This window comes from Mercenaria mercenaria, unplaced genomic scaffold (genome assembly GCF_021730395.1).
Source record: "Mercenaria mercenaria strain notata unplaced genomic scaffold, MADL_Memer_1 contig_720, whole genome shotgun sequence".
In the NCBI taxonomy this organism is placed as follows: Eukaryota; Metazoa; Mollusca; class Bivalvia; order Venerida; family Veneridae; genus Mercenaria; species Mercenaria mercenaria.
In genome coordinates, this window is record NW_026463616.1 from 29,165 (window position 1) to 48,381 (window position 19,217).

A 19,217-nucleotide genomic window follows, 5' to 3' on the forward strand; every position below is an offset into this window, starting at 1 on the left:
ATGATATAAATAAAGTGCAAGCTGTCATATTAAACAAAAAGATTTTCTGTATTGTAACGTTTTAATGAAGAAAAATCATGGTTATCAAACATGCTATCGTTCGAATTATCGTTCAGAATTTATACTAATTCCAGCATCTTTTTAACAATATAAAAATGTTTACAGTTCAACGGGTCATCAAGAAGATTTGAACATATGGATTTGATTAAACCCTGCTGACAGACAGAACTACATGGTTTATTCCCAGAAACATAATTAACCTTTGATATTTGGAGAAAAAAAGTTGACATTTAAAATGGCAACTGCTAACAATGTCTACTTGTCAAAATAACAAACACGTTTAGACCATAAAATTCCAACTGCTATTCATTTTCACTGTAGCATTTCTGTATATACTAACCTACCGAAAGAAAAACAGCCTATTCCGAGCATCTGCATCTTTTTTAACAATATCAGAATGTTTACAGTTCAGTCATTTAAAGACAAAGATGTTCTACATGCATGATAAATAGTCTTTGACGTGTACGTTACCCTCTGGGGGAAAATGACGTGTACGTCACCTCCTGAAAATCGGAACGTGTACGTTACCGCACCATTTGTCTTACGATATCTTCAATATTCCTCAATAGTCATGTTAAATATTTGGTACAGGACTTTGGGCAATGACAAGCTTTATTTTTAACCTATATTCCAGCGAAAATTCTCTGCAGAATCTGTGCTAGGTGCATAACTTGTGAACAGACGTGTTCGTTACCAATATATTTTGCATCTTTCGAATCGGTTGGGCAAGGATTACGTAAAAACGTGAGGGAGTTTCATCAAGTTACATATATCCGCTGAAAGAGCTTTTTATTGCGGGGTTTATGCACGTTATCTCGTTTAAAACAATTGCGGATCAAAAAAGTTATAGTGAAAAAACATACCTGAAGCGGGTCTATTTTTAGCACTTTTGCGTGCACGTTATCCGATTTAGTCACGTGGTTTCCCCACCGTGAAAAAGCCTGGATTCGTCGTACAGAAATTAAAATCATTTTATGAATAATTGAACTTTGTAAATAAATTTATAACAATAGCGCTGTAACCATATTTCTGAAGTCAACGTTTTGATATTAAAACATATCACACGTTAAAATAATAAAAGTAATGTCTTAAAATTTGCGTGAAATGTTCTGTTCATTTTAATCATGGTCAATTATCTCAAAAATAAGCACACGGACCTATACATTTTGTTTGTCCAAATTATAGGCTATGTGTTTATATACAACTGTAAGAGGTTTCATCAAAATCTACTTATTAGACAAGTTTCTATTCGCGAAAGTTTTAGGAAAGTTAAATGATTTTACCATAGACTTCCAATATGAAATTTGCGTGAGGTCCAAATTTTTCAAATCAGTCTAGCAAAAAATCAAGCACACGACCCTATCTTTTTTATTTGCTGAATTTTCCATGTATATTCTGAATCAGAGTTTTATCAAATTTTACATTATAGAAAAAAATTCGATCCAAACGTGCAGAACTACCTTAACTAAGCCAGTGTTAGTGGGTGAGGGGGAGGGAGGGAGCGGGGTGACGTTAGGGTTGTTGCACTTTGCATTACCTTTCATGAACAGACTCAATCAAACCAAGTCTGCTACTTTTATGCTTGGTAGCATTCTATGTTTAAAAAGGATCTTCTTACAGATTTCAGGGCTACATGTATATAGACCAACCAAGCAAATCATTTTGGACGTTTTAAGGATTTTATGGACTTTGTAAGGACTGTTTAAGGATTCCCCCTTAAACGTCAGTACTACTTCTCAACTGTTTCAAGGTGATTGATGCTAGGGCTTAACAGTAAAAATGCTGTATTTAAATTATTCAAGCCAACAAAACGCTTCCAACATGTCTTTTACTTTTTTCCATGTGATTTTTTTTCAGTCTCAGCCATGTTTTCGAAGTTGATTGTTCACACATTTTACGCTTGGCTCAACAATATATATACAAATATATACCTGTCAGCCACCTTATGAAATTGACATTCTAGACCGATCATTACGGTTTTACAAATACCTTCGGCAAAGAAAATTCATTCATTGATTTTATTTTGTTGTGTTTTACGTCTCATCAGCAGAATTATAGTTCATAGGTCGACATTCCATCTTTATGGTGGAGGAAGACCCAAGGTGACTCTCCGTGCATTATTTCATCACCAGCGGGTACCTGGGTAGAACTACCGACCTTCCGTAAGGTAGCTGGATAGCTTCCTCAAATAAAAACTTCAAATAGAAAATTGAACGTAGATATAAACAATACATACTAAACATAATCCCATGACCTTCCAGGTCTTTAAGGCGAAACATGCATTTAGAAACGATGTTTATACAGCAAATTTTCCTCCGTCGTAAACAGCATCCGGTATTTTGACTCCTCGGCGCGGTAGACAACATTAAAAAATCCCCTGCGGTACTCATCCGCTAATTGTAACGAATAAGATATTAAAGCGTCAGAAGAATCATTGATGAGTTTGTTGAAGAAATACGAGCATTTAAAACTATTCTTTTGCCAGATTATCAATATGTAACTGTCATGAATTAAATATAAATGTGTAAAACGAATCGTTGATACGCTTGATGAACAAATGGGGACCTCTAAAAATATTGACATATGGCTTAAGACACTCCTTTGGAGAACGTAATGTAATTTCGGTGGTTTGATTACGTTTTCTCGTTTTCCATTTAGTACTCTTAGACATATATCAACGCGCACATAGCCTTCCTTAAAACGTACAATGCCAAATTTGCACAAAGAGAATACAGTGTTCGCTGATTGTCATTAAAATTTAACTTCTTAAACTGCTAGTATCTCATTCCTTTTAGTTATAAACTCAGCGCTTTAAAAATATTTCCGACGGTAAACATGCTCGGATCCAGCCAATTTTCTCAGAGGGGATCCGACCAGCCCCCCTCACTAAGACCAGGTAGGTCTAGCTTATACGTACCAATCGTTCGAGCTATGACAAACATGTGTCTTTATATACTAAATAATTTGACGGTGTGCTTTTTTGTGTGTTTAGATGTTAGCCGTATAAAAGAACAGGAATTGTCTTTGTTGAACAGGCTTAAATAGAAAAATCGCGGTCCAGCTAGTGGGGTCCGTGGGCATGTCCCACCCTCCTGGAAAATTTTAAACCCCGGACCCCCACCCCTCTGGATCCGCGCATGGTAAGTATGAAATTATTTGCTTAGATTATATTTCTTTTCACAACAGTACCTTGGTCAGTGTTTCTGGTCCTTCAGGATCGATGAGTACATAAAAAATTACTAGAAAAGAAATTTGCTCAACCGTTTCTGCTATTATTTGCTAGGTGGCTTTTAGTGCTTCCAAACTATCTTCTTAAATGTTTTATTGGATAGTCTCTCCATCTGACTATCATACAGTAAGTATAGTTAGTATTTAATTATACGTTAGAAGGAAACTTGTTTAGAGAATATATAGTAAATACTCATCTACAAAGATAATGCACTAATGTAATATTGTACTTAAACAAATTTTATCATTTCAATGGAACTTATTCTAAATAATTATAGTTCTCCTGATCTATTTTAAACTTATGTTCTATGGTCAGTATTGATTCCTGTATTGACTTGTATTGATTTATTATGGTTTACATGCTTTTTCAAGTTGAAATCCTTGTTGTTTTGCAATTGTCATAAGTTTACGCGATTCTCTTCAGAACTGCCATTTCTTCTATAAAACAACTGAATATTACATTATAGCTTTAGTATTTTACAGCTAACACACTGTGTAATAGAAACTATTTGAGCTGGACCATGTGTATGTGTGGTTGTTGCTTCTCAAGCAAGGTAAACATAATACTAAATGTTATTACAGATTTTACATGTACAGTACAGCCTCTCCAGAGCAGCTCTCTCTTAAACAAACACCTCTCTATAACAACATCATTAAAAATTCCCTATGCTGAAATATACTATCAAATTACCTCTCTAAAAACAACCTCTACGTAACAGTCAATATTTGTATCTACCAAAGGGTGTTGCTCTACAGAGGTTGCACTGTATTTTCATGTATAGATCAATAGACGAAAGGAACAGAGCCATTTATTTATGTACCATGTGTTTTACTGTGAATTGTTAAATACATGTATGCACAACGTCTGTATTTAACATAATGTAATTTTTATATAAGAAGTGCTAAATGTTTAGGTATATATCAGAGCATTCGTCAACAATAACCTTATATATCGCATAACCCATTTCCAAGGTGATTGAACTCTTCTCTCAATTACAAGTTCAATAATATATAAACTTGAACGCACAAAATACATTTCGTCCACTATTGCAGACTACTTCATAAGGAGCAAAAATGATTTATATACCCAGTAACTTGAACGTACAAAAATACATTTCGTCCACGATTGCAGACTACTTCATAAGAAGCAAAATTAATTTATATACTCTAACGTACAAAAATGCATTTCGTCCTCTATTGCAGACAACTTCATAAGGAGCAAAAATGATTTATATACTCGAACGTACACAAAATTTTAAGTTTATATATCACAAATTCTAACAGATGTAACAGGGGACATCCTTGGGCAACAGTATCTAAATGTAAAAACAAGTGTAAATAAACGGCGGCAAATTTCACCAGTCTAATGTCTTTTCTTATCGATAAATTAATTTTACAAAAGATCAAATATAACAGAAGGACAGTGAACATTTTATATAGGGTTTTTAATGATACTATTAGGCAGAAATTGTTTACTTTAGCAATGTGAAATTAACATTATACCATTAAATAAAGTCTAAATCATTGAATACCGATTATAAACATGGAAATATTAAGACTGCTTGTTACGTTTTAAATTTAAGTGGAAGGGTGCACTTCCAAAAGCACCATTCGTTATAGTACTACTCTTGGCTATGCACATTTAAGCATAAAATTTTAATTTTTAAACATGATGTTATAGATATTAGGAAAGAGTAACATAGGATACTGAATATGGGAAGATTTCCGATTACAGTTTGTCTCATGTGTTTTATTTTCGTTCATGGTAACGTATTTATTATTTTTTTTATTTTTGGATATTTTAGATTAAATGAATTTGATTTTTTGTTGTAATCGGTTTGAAACCGGTTTTCGCAATTTGAATAACTACACTGGATATTTGTTTTGTGGAATTGCTTAATAGACTAAATAAAAGCATAATACAATATAAATCAGGCATTTTTTCAAAGAAAGTTTAAAAGTTATATTTATCGGAATAATGCATAATGATTTGAGCCGCGCCATGAGAAAACCAACATAGTGGCTTTGCGACCAGCATGGATCCAGACCAGCCTGCGCATATGCGCAGTCTGGTCAGGATCCATGCTGTTCGCTAACGGTTTTTTTAATTGCAGTAGACTTTAAAAGCGAACCGCTTGGATCCTGATCAGACTGCGCGGATGCGCACGCTGGTCTGGATCCTTGCTGGTCGCAAACCCACTATGTTGGTTTTTTTCATGGCACGGCTCATATGATGATTTTAAGAAATACTTTCTACTAAGTAAAAATAATAACATTAAAAGATTCATTCAAAGATAAAAAAAGAAAATTGTACAATATGCATTCTCGTAATAATGCACATATCTGATTTATGCATTTCACTATTATTTTGTATTCATAAAATCCAGCAACTACAATACTTTTGGAAAATTTGGTGTAATACACAAAATCATGGTGCAATTTTGACATTTGTAAAGCCTGATTTGAGCGTCGAATTCTTTATGGGAGTAAGCCATCCAGCTGGCTAACGCAAGGTTGGTGGTTTTACGCAAAAGTCAGTCCGAGATGAAATAATGCAATTAGGATTATCTTGGGTCCTCCTCTACCAAACTACACGAGTAATGCCCTCTCTGAAAATGTATTTAAAAACGATATCGGTATTATTATACGTGGTTAAGATGTACACATCTAATATCGGAAAAAGCTATAATGATAATAAAACTATCCGCCATCGAGAATTAGATAACTTAAGTTTAATTATATTGACATCAGTTTGCTCTAGTAAAATTCATGACATGTTTGTTAAATCTAATTTGTAATCTGCTATGACATTTGGATATTTTTTTTATGCAATTAGTCATGTTTTCATGACTCTAGATGAACTATTTTAAGATGTTTAACAATAATTTTAAGCACTTGATGTGTATTTTCAAAATTACATTATAATAACAAAAAAGTGTAGATTTGATGTTATACTATAAAAAGAGTGAAATATCTGCATGACACAAGGACAACAATTTCATGATGAAGACTATTATTCTTCAAAATAAGTTAAAACCGTATCTGGGTTAATCAAATTCTTATTTTACAAAAATGAAATTTCCATTATTTAAAAGACAGACATTTAGAGAAAGAACACGCTTGAACTTAAGGTTTCATAATAATGATTTTACATCAAAATTGCTTCAAACAAACGCATATATGACACATTTACACATTCTATATAAAAACAGAATGTTAAAAAACCGGCTAAATAATGTCATTATTGATCATGGCCAATCAAAATTGAAGATTTAAAAAAAAACCTAGGGATTCATTTTTGTAGTAATTTTGTTATTAAGAAAATGTGTTATTGACCTTAATATTTCTATATAGAAAATCTGACCACTATGTTTCTATCTATATTCCAATACTGTCTAACCATTTAGAGGGACGTAGACGTTCGCGTCAAGTCACAAACGTCGTTATTAGAAAAAATAATAAAACCGGACCAAAATAAAAGGGAAAGGACAATTTGTTAATGATTTAAAAGATAAAAATCTGAGAAGAAGAGCAATGGTATGGCGAAAAGCGTTCAATGCTGCTAAACATCGATTATCAGTTTGATGAATATTTAAAGGAATGCTACAATGAATATTTTTAAAAGTTTTCCTCAGAAGAGTTCTATGCATTTCTTTGAATTAATTAAATGCATCTTACAAAAGCGAAGGCTTAAAACGTTTAAAAGTTAGAGACAAGCGTTATTTATTCATTCCTAAGCAAATCCAACAAAGACATAAATGTCAGCAGCTTTCAGTAAACAAGTGATGTGTAACTCATTACAAAGAAGTACCGTTACTGTTAAGTAATTTATTTTGAAATCACTTTCAGGCAAAGCAACCGCTAAACCAAAGATTTGCTGGAACTCGACGTGGTTCAACACTTTTACCCCCACAGAAACAAACAGGTTAGTTACTTGTACAACAAAAACCATTGGAATCAGGAAACTGTATACTTACAGTATTTCAGCTCTTATGTACCGGTTTCTACAGTTTGTTATGTATTGGCAAAATATTTTATTTTCAATGAAAGACACATTTTTCAAACAAAATTTAGGGTCCAACTAAGAACAAAACAATAATAGTTTAAGCTCTTTGATTTCTACGGATATGTCCGACTGTAAACAGAGTTTACTTGCTGCCATAGTTTTAAATTTAAAATATATTTCCTTTGTACCTCTTCGTTCTTGGTTTAGTTTTACGGACTAGTTTTGAAATGTAAAAGATGGTATGTGGAATTGTAAACAATAATCTTCAGTTTAAATTCTTATCGTGTTCAACATTTTCCCAACTAGCATTTTTAAATAGTACTACATGTTTACTTAATCTTGACTACATAAACATTTCCAACTCTTACACGGGTTAAGTCGCTTCTTAGAATAGAAAAAGAAATGTTGATATCAAAAGGCGACAGCTTCTACATTTCTATGCACTATATGATTTTCAATGAACCCATGCTGTTTTCGAGGTTCGTGAATTTCTATTTCATAAATATTTCTTGTTTTATAAATATTTCAGGTCAGATTATGAACACCAAACGGCAAATGTTTTAGACACCTTTTGTGCCAGTGGTTCTCCAATTGAAACACATTGTAACGATCACTCGGGAGAACCATTTTCTGGTTACAAGAACGACACCGTTGGCAAATATATTGCTGCATTTGTTAAACATTTTTCATTATGCGTTTTTAAATACTACTACATGTTGACTTAATCTTGAATACATAAACATTTCTAAGCCTTACACGTGGCGAGTCGCTCCTGAAACTAGATAATCAATGTTGATTACAGAAGCCGACAGTCTCTATATTTCTATACTCCATATGCTTTTCAATGAACCAATGCTTTTTTTAGGTTCGCAAATTTCTATTTCATCAATATTTTATCATTTTATAAATATTTCTGGTCAGATTATGAACACCAAACGGCAAAAGTTTTAGAGAACTTTTGTGCCAGGGGGTCTCTAATTGCAGCACGCTGTAAAGATAACAAGGGAGAACCATTTGACGGCTTCAAGAACGACACCGTTGGAAAATTTATCGTTATTTATTTCAAAGACCATATTAAAATTGTAACTTACAATTTATATATGTTTGTTTGTTTGTTTGTTTTGGGTTTAACGCCGTTTTTCAACAGTATTTCAGTCATGTAATGACGGGCAGTTAACCTAACCAGTGTTCCTGGATTCTGTACCAGTACAAACCTGTTCTCCGCAAGTAACTGCCAACTTCGCCACATGAATCAGAGGTGGAGGACTAATGATTTCAGACAAAATATCGTTTATCAAACGGTCATGGAGAACATGCGCCCCGCCCGAACACACGACCCAGCGATCCGTAGAGCAACGCTCTACCTACTGAGCTAAGCGGGCGGGCTATATATGTTTAAGTGAGACTTTGATAAAGGTGTTTTCTTTGAAAACAACGTGATAAGTGTCAGATATATTTGAAATTGATGGTCGTCTGTGAATGCATTTTTCCTACAGGCTATGAAATTTGTATAACGTCTCTGATAAGAAAAACAATAAGTGAAACTAAGGAAGCAATTCGTTGAATTGGATTCTGATGCTAAATTTACCATAAGAAGTATAAAAAATAAAATGAAAACCTGGATATTATCAAGCAACGACAAGTTTATGTACACCCAGTCTTTAAAAACTGAGTTTATCATCCTGATGACAACATACGGATGATGTAGATACATCTTTAACCTTTACCCTGCCCAATTTCTAAAATGAACTTTTAATTTGGAAAGTTCCATTAACTATTAGAAGGGATACCTACCAAAACGTTACTGACTGAACGGCGAACAGTTCAGATCTTGGTAAGACTGCATGGATATGCAGGCTGATCTTGGTCTGCACCGGTCACAAAGGCAGAATCACGTGCCGCAAGCAGGCTAAGGGTAAAAGAAAAATTAAAATTGAAGAGGAAAGTTTCTACTATATTTTGATTTATTGTTAAGAAATTAATTAATAGTTACCGAGATTTAGCGCAAGGTGCTTGAAATCAAATAAGATTGTTTTTTTTTTTATTATTTTCTTTGGGAATAATCATCAATATGCGTACGATCTTATTACCGAATTACATTACGTTACCTATTTTCTTCTATAAAATAAGACGTTGCCTCTCTAAAATCTTGAATGCATTATTAAAATGACGACTGTTTTCTGGTATTTGAAACTTAAGGTATTAGGCCCATAATAGAGTACCTTTTGTAGAGTATTCAATTCCTACCATAAACCTACTTTGACTGCAATTTTCAGAGGAGCATAGGTTCAAGCCCCACTGGGACCAAAATGTTTTCCCTTATTTTCCTTTTTTTCTAGTAAGTTTTTACTTCTTTCAAGACTTGTTATTGATTTATTGTACAAAAGTGGAAAAAAATTTTGATAAGCGATTTCTTGCTGTTCAAAGTGAATTTACCTCTGAAACAGAAGGGGTAGAGTTAGACATCTTTAAAAATACTGAGTAACATGCGGTAAAAGTTCTCTATTTTGCCTTCATTCTTTAGAATACATATTGTGAAAGAAATGTTGGTAAATTTTACTTCTGCACCAAGGTTATTTTTGAAAGAAGTGAGAAAAATTCAAAACAGACCCGCAGGATTCGACCTTAATTTTTCAATGTTGGAGTTGGAATTCTGTCTCATTAAATCCGTTTACTCGAGGCACCCTAGAAAAAATGATAAAGGCCACCACTTGTAAATTTGTCTCTACTTGAGCTTGAGGAAATACCATAAATTACACAAAATTTATAAAAAAACGGCACGGTAAAAGTTTTTAAAAATTTGCTGCTAAGTGCGAAGCACGGTCAACTGTAAGAATATACCAAGCATATGCCATATTTTAAACATTACTATTAGGGGCCTAATACCTTAAATTGTTTTGTTAAGTTATCTCACCATATATGCCGTTTTATGAAAGATATTTACACGTCAATTATAGTATGATGACAAATTTGCAGTATACAGCAAAGTAATGATAAATAACAATTATGATAATAGTAAAACTCATGTTAAGAAAATGACTTCGAAAGAAGAAAGAAAACTGGTCAGATTATATAACGTATTATGCGCATTGGGTTTCCTAATATGATGGTATTTTTATATATGTACACATAGAACCTCAAATTCTGAAAGCTGAAGCACATTGAATGAAATAGAAAAAGTAGAAACTTCACAGGTCTCTCAACACGACAAAAACGAAAATGTTGCAGGCTCGGTTTGATTGAGCCTGTTCATGGACGGTAGTGGAAATGCATGTTACCGACCACGCCCTCTAGCCCCAGGTTGAGCAGAACTCAACATTTACACATGCTAAAAGTACAAAAAAAGCAATTAAGAGACATCCGCATATGTATTCAAACGGCGATGAACACGGAACCTTCAATGATAAGTCCAGGGATTGATTTCCAAGTCCCTCTAATAACCAGAAGTTGTTCAACAAGTGTAAAGTTTTTATGACAGTTTCAAGCTCATTATAAATCAAGAAGTGCACAAGCTTTAAGAATGTTTCTAAAAGTGATGCCCTGATAATCTTCTAGTCATTTGATAGTCATTATGGTTTGTACACTACCGTCCATGAACAGGCTAAATAAAATCGAGCATGCAACATTTCATTTTTGTCGTGGTTGGCGACTTGTAATTTTCCACTTTGTCTTCAACGTGTCTACTGAAATGTAGCTATTTTCGTTCATCATTTTATAATATGGGGAAAGCTGCCAAAATAGAAATTCAAATGAGTTTTTTTTTTTAATGTAATGTAGATCTTTATTTTCTCCGAATAAGAAGACGCAAGAGTCAATGTACAACTATCAATATTTAACCCTTATCATGCTGGACACGACTGATTCTGCCTTTGCGACCAGTGCAGATTATGATCGGCCTGCACACCCGTGCATGCACTGTTTGCCATTTAGTCAGTAACATTAAGACTAATAGCATTTATCTTGAAGTGATTTGGGGCATTTTGTTTATTTTTGACCACGACGTTCACAAACAGCACGTGTTCGCAAGCATCTCCTTGCGTGCATTTTGTTCCTGTTTGTTCATGCCTGAAATCAACAAAAAAAAAATCAAATGTTTTATTCAAGAATAGTAATCCATGCATATACGAGCTCATATTTACACACACATATTTTGTTAATAATTGAAAACATTAGTTTCCGACCAACATTGGTGACCATCAATCCTTTTACTGAAACACTTCCTCTTTACTTGAGATGATGATAATGACTCCGAGTAAATAGGGAATGTTAAATACTACTAAAATTCCTTTATATATGAAAGTTCTTGTAATTCGGCGTTTTATTTGAGACAGGCGTCTTTTACAAAACGTGTATTATTTAGCCACTAGCAAAATAGTAACACTTCATAATGTTTTCAATAGTCACAATTACACTAATATGATGAATTTCCCAGTGCTGAAATTTCACATAACAAGATTGGACGTAGTTTTCAGCATTTTTCTTTCATTTTTTATAAAAGACATTGAAATTTCATTTTTGAAGGAGGGGTGTGGACAACTTTTTTTAGGTTATTTTAGGTATCCATCTTACGCAACAGTAAAGCAGAAAATGTAATGATCGTTAATAAAGATGTTGTTCGTTTATCAAATATTTCCGTGTTTTGATGATAAACAACTGAACCTTAAATAATTCAAAAACCTTTCAGTCTGCCGTGACAGGTCCTTTTCACGCTATAACATTTTAAGGAATTCGTATAAAACTGAACACAAATGTTGTATGATATATCGCGCTCTAAGAGTCAGGTATAAAAGTCCCAAGGTCAGGTTTTCAGGCAACTACTCGTACTCTTATAAACAAGTGCAATCCGCTTGGGATTCTTCTGTTATTACGTTATTTCTAGTGATATATTATTATTATTATTTTTTTGTTTTTGATTTTGTATTCTATGTGTTGTTTTGTTCCGGGACCAGTTGGTTTAAACAAAATTTATTTTCAAATATGCGTTGCTTACGAACGTATATTAATGCCACAGGACTGAGGAGTAAACTAGCTATAACCTTTCTTGAATATTAACAAAATCATATTTTTTGCAAGCAGTAGCTCTTAGTAGTTAATAAACTATTTCCGAGACTTAGATATGACACTGACACTGTCTGAAATCACATTAAATTGGTGTGAGGTGTGGAGAGAGGCTGTTTCACACTTTATGGAAAACATAAGTGTATCTGCGCGTCATCTAGACTTTAAGGGCTCCAGTCGGGTTACTTCGTACAGGTTTGCTGTAGATACCAATTCCGTAGATCCTGTTATGATACGAGCTGCCTAAAACTGGGTATCTTCAAAATGTAATTCTTCATAGTTTGTGAACATTTGAATACTAGTATTAGAGTAATGGTCTTATAGGGGATGTGTAAATTAATTTCCAAAGTTTTCTGTCAGTAATGTGTTTATGAAATGTTGTTGCCATGTTAGAAATTGTCAATCCAAGACGTGTATGAGTATTGCAACTTTATTCATTTTCAAGAAGGATGGTTTGGTTTTGTTGACTTTAGAGATATAAGAAGTGATTTAGTTTTATAGCCACCAGCCATGCTTTAGCCCACAATGATTTTTTATTAAGGTCCGAACTAGGAGGGTTATCTACAATAATGTTAATACTTGTATCACCCGCAAAGATTCGAAACGCAAATATATCAGGAATTTAAGACGAAGAATTGAGCCTTGCGGGACACGCGCAGAAAAAATGTAGTATCAAAAATAAAGCTCCAGGAAACACAACTTTTGTTCTCTGTTTGACAGGTAAGCATTAAAACACAGAAAGAGGAGATCAGAAAGCCCTGTTTTATTACCTTTATACAAGAGATCTCGATGCCAGACTCTGTCGAAAGCTTTGGATATGCCGCTGGAAAATGCAAGGACCTCTTTTCCTCAGAGCTGAGTTTAGTGTTCAGCCTCCGTGGCCGAGTGGTTAAGGTCACTGACTTCAAATCACATGCCCCTTATCGACATGGGCTCAAGCCTCACTCGGGGCGTTGAATTCTTCATGTGAGGAAGCCATCAAGCTAGCTAACGGAAGGTCGATGGTTCTACCCAGGTGCCTGCTTACCTCCACCATCAAAGCTGGAAAGTTGCTAGATGATCTGCAATTGTTTTGGTGCGACGTTAAATCAAACACAATGAAATATGGTAAAGTTGGTCAGTCACTATGCTTGCCTTTCCAAGTGTGCGATTCCGGGACAGGTAGGGGACTCCAGTGGTGGAGGACCCCATGATAATTGTCCCTGTTCTGCTTTATTGTGCCCTCAGAGGTATTTCGTGTTGTGCTCCGGCTTCTGAAACCAAATGTCCATATTTTTGATTTACAATATGTTCTTGTGATCGATGTAAAGTGTGTGTGGAAGGGATTATTTACATTGTCGTTTTAAAAAATGAATATATTGGTTCAACACGTTCGGAATGAAAAGAAATAAAAGGTAAAATTTTATAAATTTCGATTTTTAAAACGTTAGGACATACTACAAAAATTCGGCAAACAAGTAAGACAGGATCATTGGCTTGCTTGCTAGATTGATTAAAAAATCTATAGGGAAATCAAAATTTAGCATATCGAACTTTCTGTACTAAACGCAACTGCTTTATTTGAAAAGTCGATAATCTTGTAGCTTTGGTTGTTATCTTCCTTAAATTAACGTCCATATCTGAAAATTAATTTGTTCAATATTAATTTGCGGGTTAATTGTTTCAATGCCAAAGCATATTGATTAATTGTTTTTATAATCAATAACTTTTAGATAAGTATCCTGCGTTGTGCATTGGTCAAGACCGCAAGATAATGTTTATTGCCACGGCGGCCTAGATTTGATTCTTGACTTGTTTTCTTGTTGTTTATTTATTTATTTTTTAATTGTTTCGCATTTTTAAGACAGTCAAGATTGAAGAAACAAAAACTCAAGTTCATATTTTTGTATTATATGCAATCATAAAGAAAAATAATTTTTAGCCAACATCTGGAGGTCAGTGCACTAAAAAATTAGATTTGACATGATTATTCCATTTATTCCTTTGCAGCAGGATTTCGTTATATTTCGCATTATATAATGAAATATGAGCAATTAAAAGATTTAACGAATTTTATTTGTTGCGAAGTATAAATCTAAAATTGAAGTAGCTAGCAAAAATGTATAATTTGTTTAATTTAAGAATAAAACATTATTATTACTTCTCTATGGATTTTTATTTAATTGTTGCAATTTAATATCTCTTTATTTCAACAAGACATGCTTATTGTGTACAGTCATAAAGGTGCGAAAGACCCTCTATCAGTTCCAGTACAGTTTATTACCTCTAGTGTTTGCTATAAAAGGTAATTAAAGTAACAGGCAAGGGATAGCAAGTTAAATATCAGAGCGTACGTACAAATTGTCTTTGATTTATTGAACCTGTTTGAAACATCTAATTATTTAAACAAATTTGATAAAATAATAAATCTAAAATAAAAAAAAAAAATAATTTGTTAATTTCCAAAATTAAACCTTGCTGACACATTAAGACATTTGTTCCGGTCTGAATTAAATATGCTAACTGATCCTTATTTGAAAGGTTGATAATTTACACATAACCGTATAATTCATCAGATGCATGAACGACCCGATTCGGAAAGCAATTATAGTTTATCTAAAATAAATAATTCAAATAAATGCTTATTACACACATCTTGATTTTTTCATCTCTCTAGTGGTGATTCTAATGTAATGTAAACATGTTAAAGATACGGTTCAAATATGTCCATATCCATGGGTCATATTTTGACGGTCTAAAGAAACAATATGAAGGTGACACTTACTTTTAAAACACACACTTTCATCTTTGTTCGTGTCACTTTTTTCAATAAAAATCCTGAATATATCTACTTTTTAACCCATCGTTCCTTCTTTCACCATGCATTTGAAGAGCCGAAATATGTGATGATATGACGTTTTCAACAAATTTTAATCAATTTAGGAGACGAAAAAAGAGCTAAAACAGATAAATAATGATAATCTATTAAAACATAAACTGACTTTGGGATAGACATTTATCTTCAGATCAAGTCGTTGAAAACGTCTGAAGTATCCGAGTCGTCTGCTTGGATATTACCCCCGCATTCGGGAGTCTTCGGAATTTCCCGAGCCGGTCCGTGTCTCAATTGTTAAAGAAATAGTGGTTGCATAAAAGGCACAAAGGGTAAGCGAAAACATGAAAATATTCCTTTTATTTCTTTTTTCACAGTCGAGTCGGGCTATAATTTTGCTTTGAGACATCACAGAAGCAAAAACGATTATTTTTTCTGCTTTCCGTATATTGCATAATAAATCAACGAAAATGGCCCTAAATTGTGTCCAAAATTAAACTTTTACTTTGATCTCAATTGAAAATAAGGGTGGTAGTATAAACGGTTCAAACGGTAAGTGAAATAATATCATTCAGAGGAAAGATTAAATCTACGAATGCCGCCGAAGCAAATTCGTTATCTTAAACCATTAAACCATTTAAAAGATAAAACGAATAAATCGAATTTATCCTTCTTTATTTAATGTGACAAAATACCGATAGTATTAATTTTTGGAAATTTTTTGAAAAAAAGTTCAATATGATGACATTTTCTCAAATGTTTTACAATGCATTTGCTCACAATAATGAAACTTCTCACACTTATGAATTAGTATATTAGGTATTTTTGGCATATCCGCCATTCTGAAGGATGGGTCCTGGCAGTCTCAAGTTAATCCATGACAATAAAACTGCTCATAAGTCGTTCAAAAGTTTCTTATACTTTCATTCCACTTATTCAGACCTTAGTCCTTGTGTTTTTTTTCTCATTCGAGGGTGAAAAGATGCTGGCTGGATGCAAATATTTATCAAATAAAAAACTTAGAGTTGTTATCTATATGTACGGTGGTATGTTTAGGACATATGTTATTTTTTTTTAAGATTAAATTATCTCGTGCGCACGACATCTTATCTTGAGCGATCAACATCTTATCTCGTGCGCACGACATCTTATCTCGAGCGATCAACATATTATCTCGTGCGCACAACATCTTATCTTGAGCGATCAACATCTTATCTCGAGCGATCAACATATTATCTTGAGCGATCAACATCTTATCTTGAGCGATCAACATATTATCTTGAGCGATCAACATCTTATCTCGTGCGCACGACATCTTATCTCGAGCGATCAACATATCATCTTGAGCGATCAACATATTATCTTGAGCGATCAGCATCTTATCTCGAGCGATCAACATCTTATTTCGTGCGCACGACATCTTATCTTGAGCGATCAACATCTTATCTCGAGCGATCAACATATTATCTTGAGCGATCAACATATTATCTTGAGCGATCAACATCTTATCTCGAGCGATCAACATCTTATTTCGTGCGCACGACATCTTATCTTGAGCGATCACTATCTTATCTCGAGCGATCAACATATTATCTTGATCGATCAACATATTATCTCGAGCGATCAACATCTTATCTTGAGCGATCAACATATTATCTCGAGCGATCAACATCTTATCTTGAGCGATCAACATATTATCTTGAGCGATCAACATATTATCTTGAGCGATCAACATCTTATCTCGAGCGATCAACATCTTATTTCGTGCGCACGACATCTTATCTTGAGCGATCAACATCTTATCTCGAGCGATCAACATATTATCTTGAGCGATCAACATCTTATCTCGAGCGATCAACATCTTTTCTCGAACGATCAGCATATTATCTTGAGCGATCAACATCTTATCTCGAGCGATCAACATATTATCTTGAGCGATCAACATCTTATCTCGAGCGATCAACATATTATCTTGAGCGATCAACATCTTATCTTGTGCGATCAATATCTTATCTCGAGCGCACGACATCTTATTTATATATATTAAGGCCCTTTGTGTGTGCATTTAGGTCATCAGTAAAACATACGGACAAGTTGTTAATTAGGGTCCCGCCTATTCTGCTGTTATTTAAACTTCCAACAAGTACATGTACAAGTTTATCACATCAACTGGGAAAGCAATGCATATAATTGGTCATCCTATCTTCAAAATCAAATGAACATAACCAATGATGCATACTGCATGTTAGAACAGCAACAAATTTCAGTTCGACGAATAAATTCGCGCAGAAAAGTTGCATGTATGAATTAAGGGAAAACAAGGAAAATCGTTTAATATATGGGCGAAGTATGGAAGCCCTGGAGGGACAATTGATTTCCGTACTTCCCACTTCTGACTTCTAACTTTTGCACTTCTCACTTCCAACTTCTTGACTTCCTACTTCCTACTTCTAACTTCCGCACTTCTGACTTCTAACTTCCACACTTCTGACTTCCAACTTCCTGACTTTCGACTTCTGATTTCAAACTTCCACACTTCTTACTTCCAACTTCTTGACTTCTTACTTCTTTCTTCTAACTTCCGCACTTCTGACTTCTAACTTCCGCACTTCTAACTTCCAGACTTTCGACTTCTGATTTCCAACTTCCACACTTCTTACTTCCGACTTTTTGACTTCTTACTTCCCTCTTCTAACTTCCGCACTTCTGACTTCTAACTTCCGCACTTCTGACTTCTAACTTCCTGCCTTTCGACTTCTGATTTCCAACTTCCACACTTCTTACTTGCGACTTCTTGACTTCTTACTTCCCTCTTCTACCTATCGCACTTCTGACTTCTAACTTCCACACTTCTGACTTCTAACTTCCTGACTTCCGACTTCCAACTTCCGCACTTCTGACTGCCAACTTTCCTTTTTTGGAAGTCGGAAGTAAGAAGTGTGGAAGTTGGAAGTCGGAAGTATGAAGTCAGGAAGCTGGAAGTCAGAAGTGCGGAAGTTAGAAGTCAAAAGTGCGAAAGTTAGAAGAAGGAAGTAAGAAGTCAAAAGTCAGAAGTAAGAAATGTGGAAGTTGGAAATCAGAAGTCGAAAGTCGGGAAGTTGGAAGTCAGAAGTGCGGAAGTTAGAAGTCAGAAGTGTTGAAGTTAGAAGTAGGAAGTAGGAAGTCAAGAAGTTGGAAGTGAGAAGTGCAAAAGTTAGAAGTCAGAAGTGGGAAGTACGGGAATCAATTGTCCCTCCAGGGCTTCCATAGCGAAGCCTACATACTATTTTTTTTGTCAAGAACTTAAATTTATTTCTTTGCATCATCACTGATCTTTTGCTGCCTTTTTTATCAGTTTCCGTATTTAAATGTCTAACCCTGCAAACATGTGAAACGGTTATAAGTATTATCTAAATAAAAACAAAAACGGTGGCAGCCGTATGTTTTTACTAATGATCTGAATTCACACAAAGGTCCTTAATAGATCTTGATAAGATGACCGAGAAAAAATGTTGTTCGCTCGAGATAATATGTTGATCGCTCAAGATAATATGTTGATCGCTCGAGAAAAGATGTTGATCGCTCAAGATAAGATGTCGTGCGCACGAAATAAGATGTTGATCGCTCAAAATAATATGTTGATCGCTCAAGATAAGATGTCGTGCGCACGAGATAAGATGTTGATCGCTCAAGATAAGATATTGATCGCTCGAGATAATATGTTGATCGCTCGAGATAATATGTTGATCGCTCGAGATAAGATGTTGATCGCTCAAGATAAGATGTCGTGCGCGCGAAATAAGATGTTGATTGCTCAAGATAAGATGTCGTGCGCACGAGATAAGATGTTGATCGCTCAAGATAAGATGTTGATCGATCAAGATAATATGTTGATCGCTCAAGATAATATGTTGATCACTCAAGATAAAATGTTGATCGCTCGAGATAAGATGTTGATCGCTCAAGATAAGATGTCGTGCGCACGAAATAAGATGTTGATCGCTCAAGATAATATGTTGATCGCTCGAGATAAGATGTTGATCGCTCAAGATAATATGTTGATCGCTCAAGATA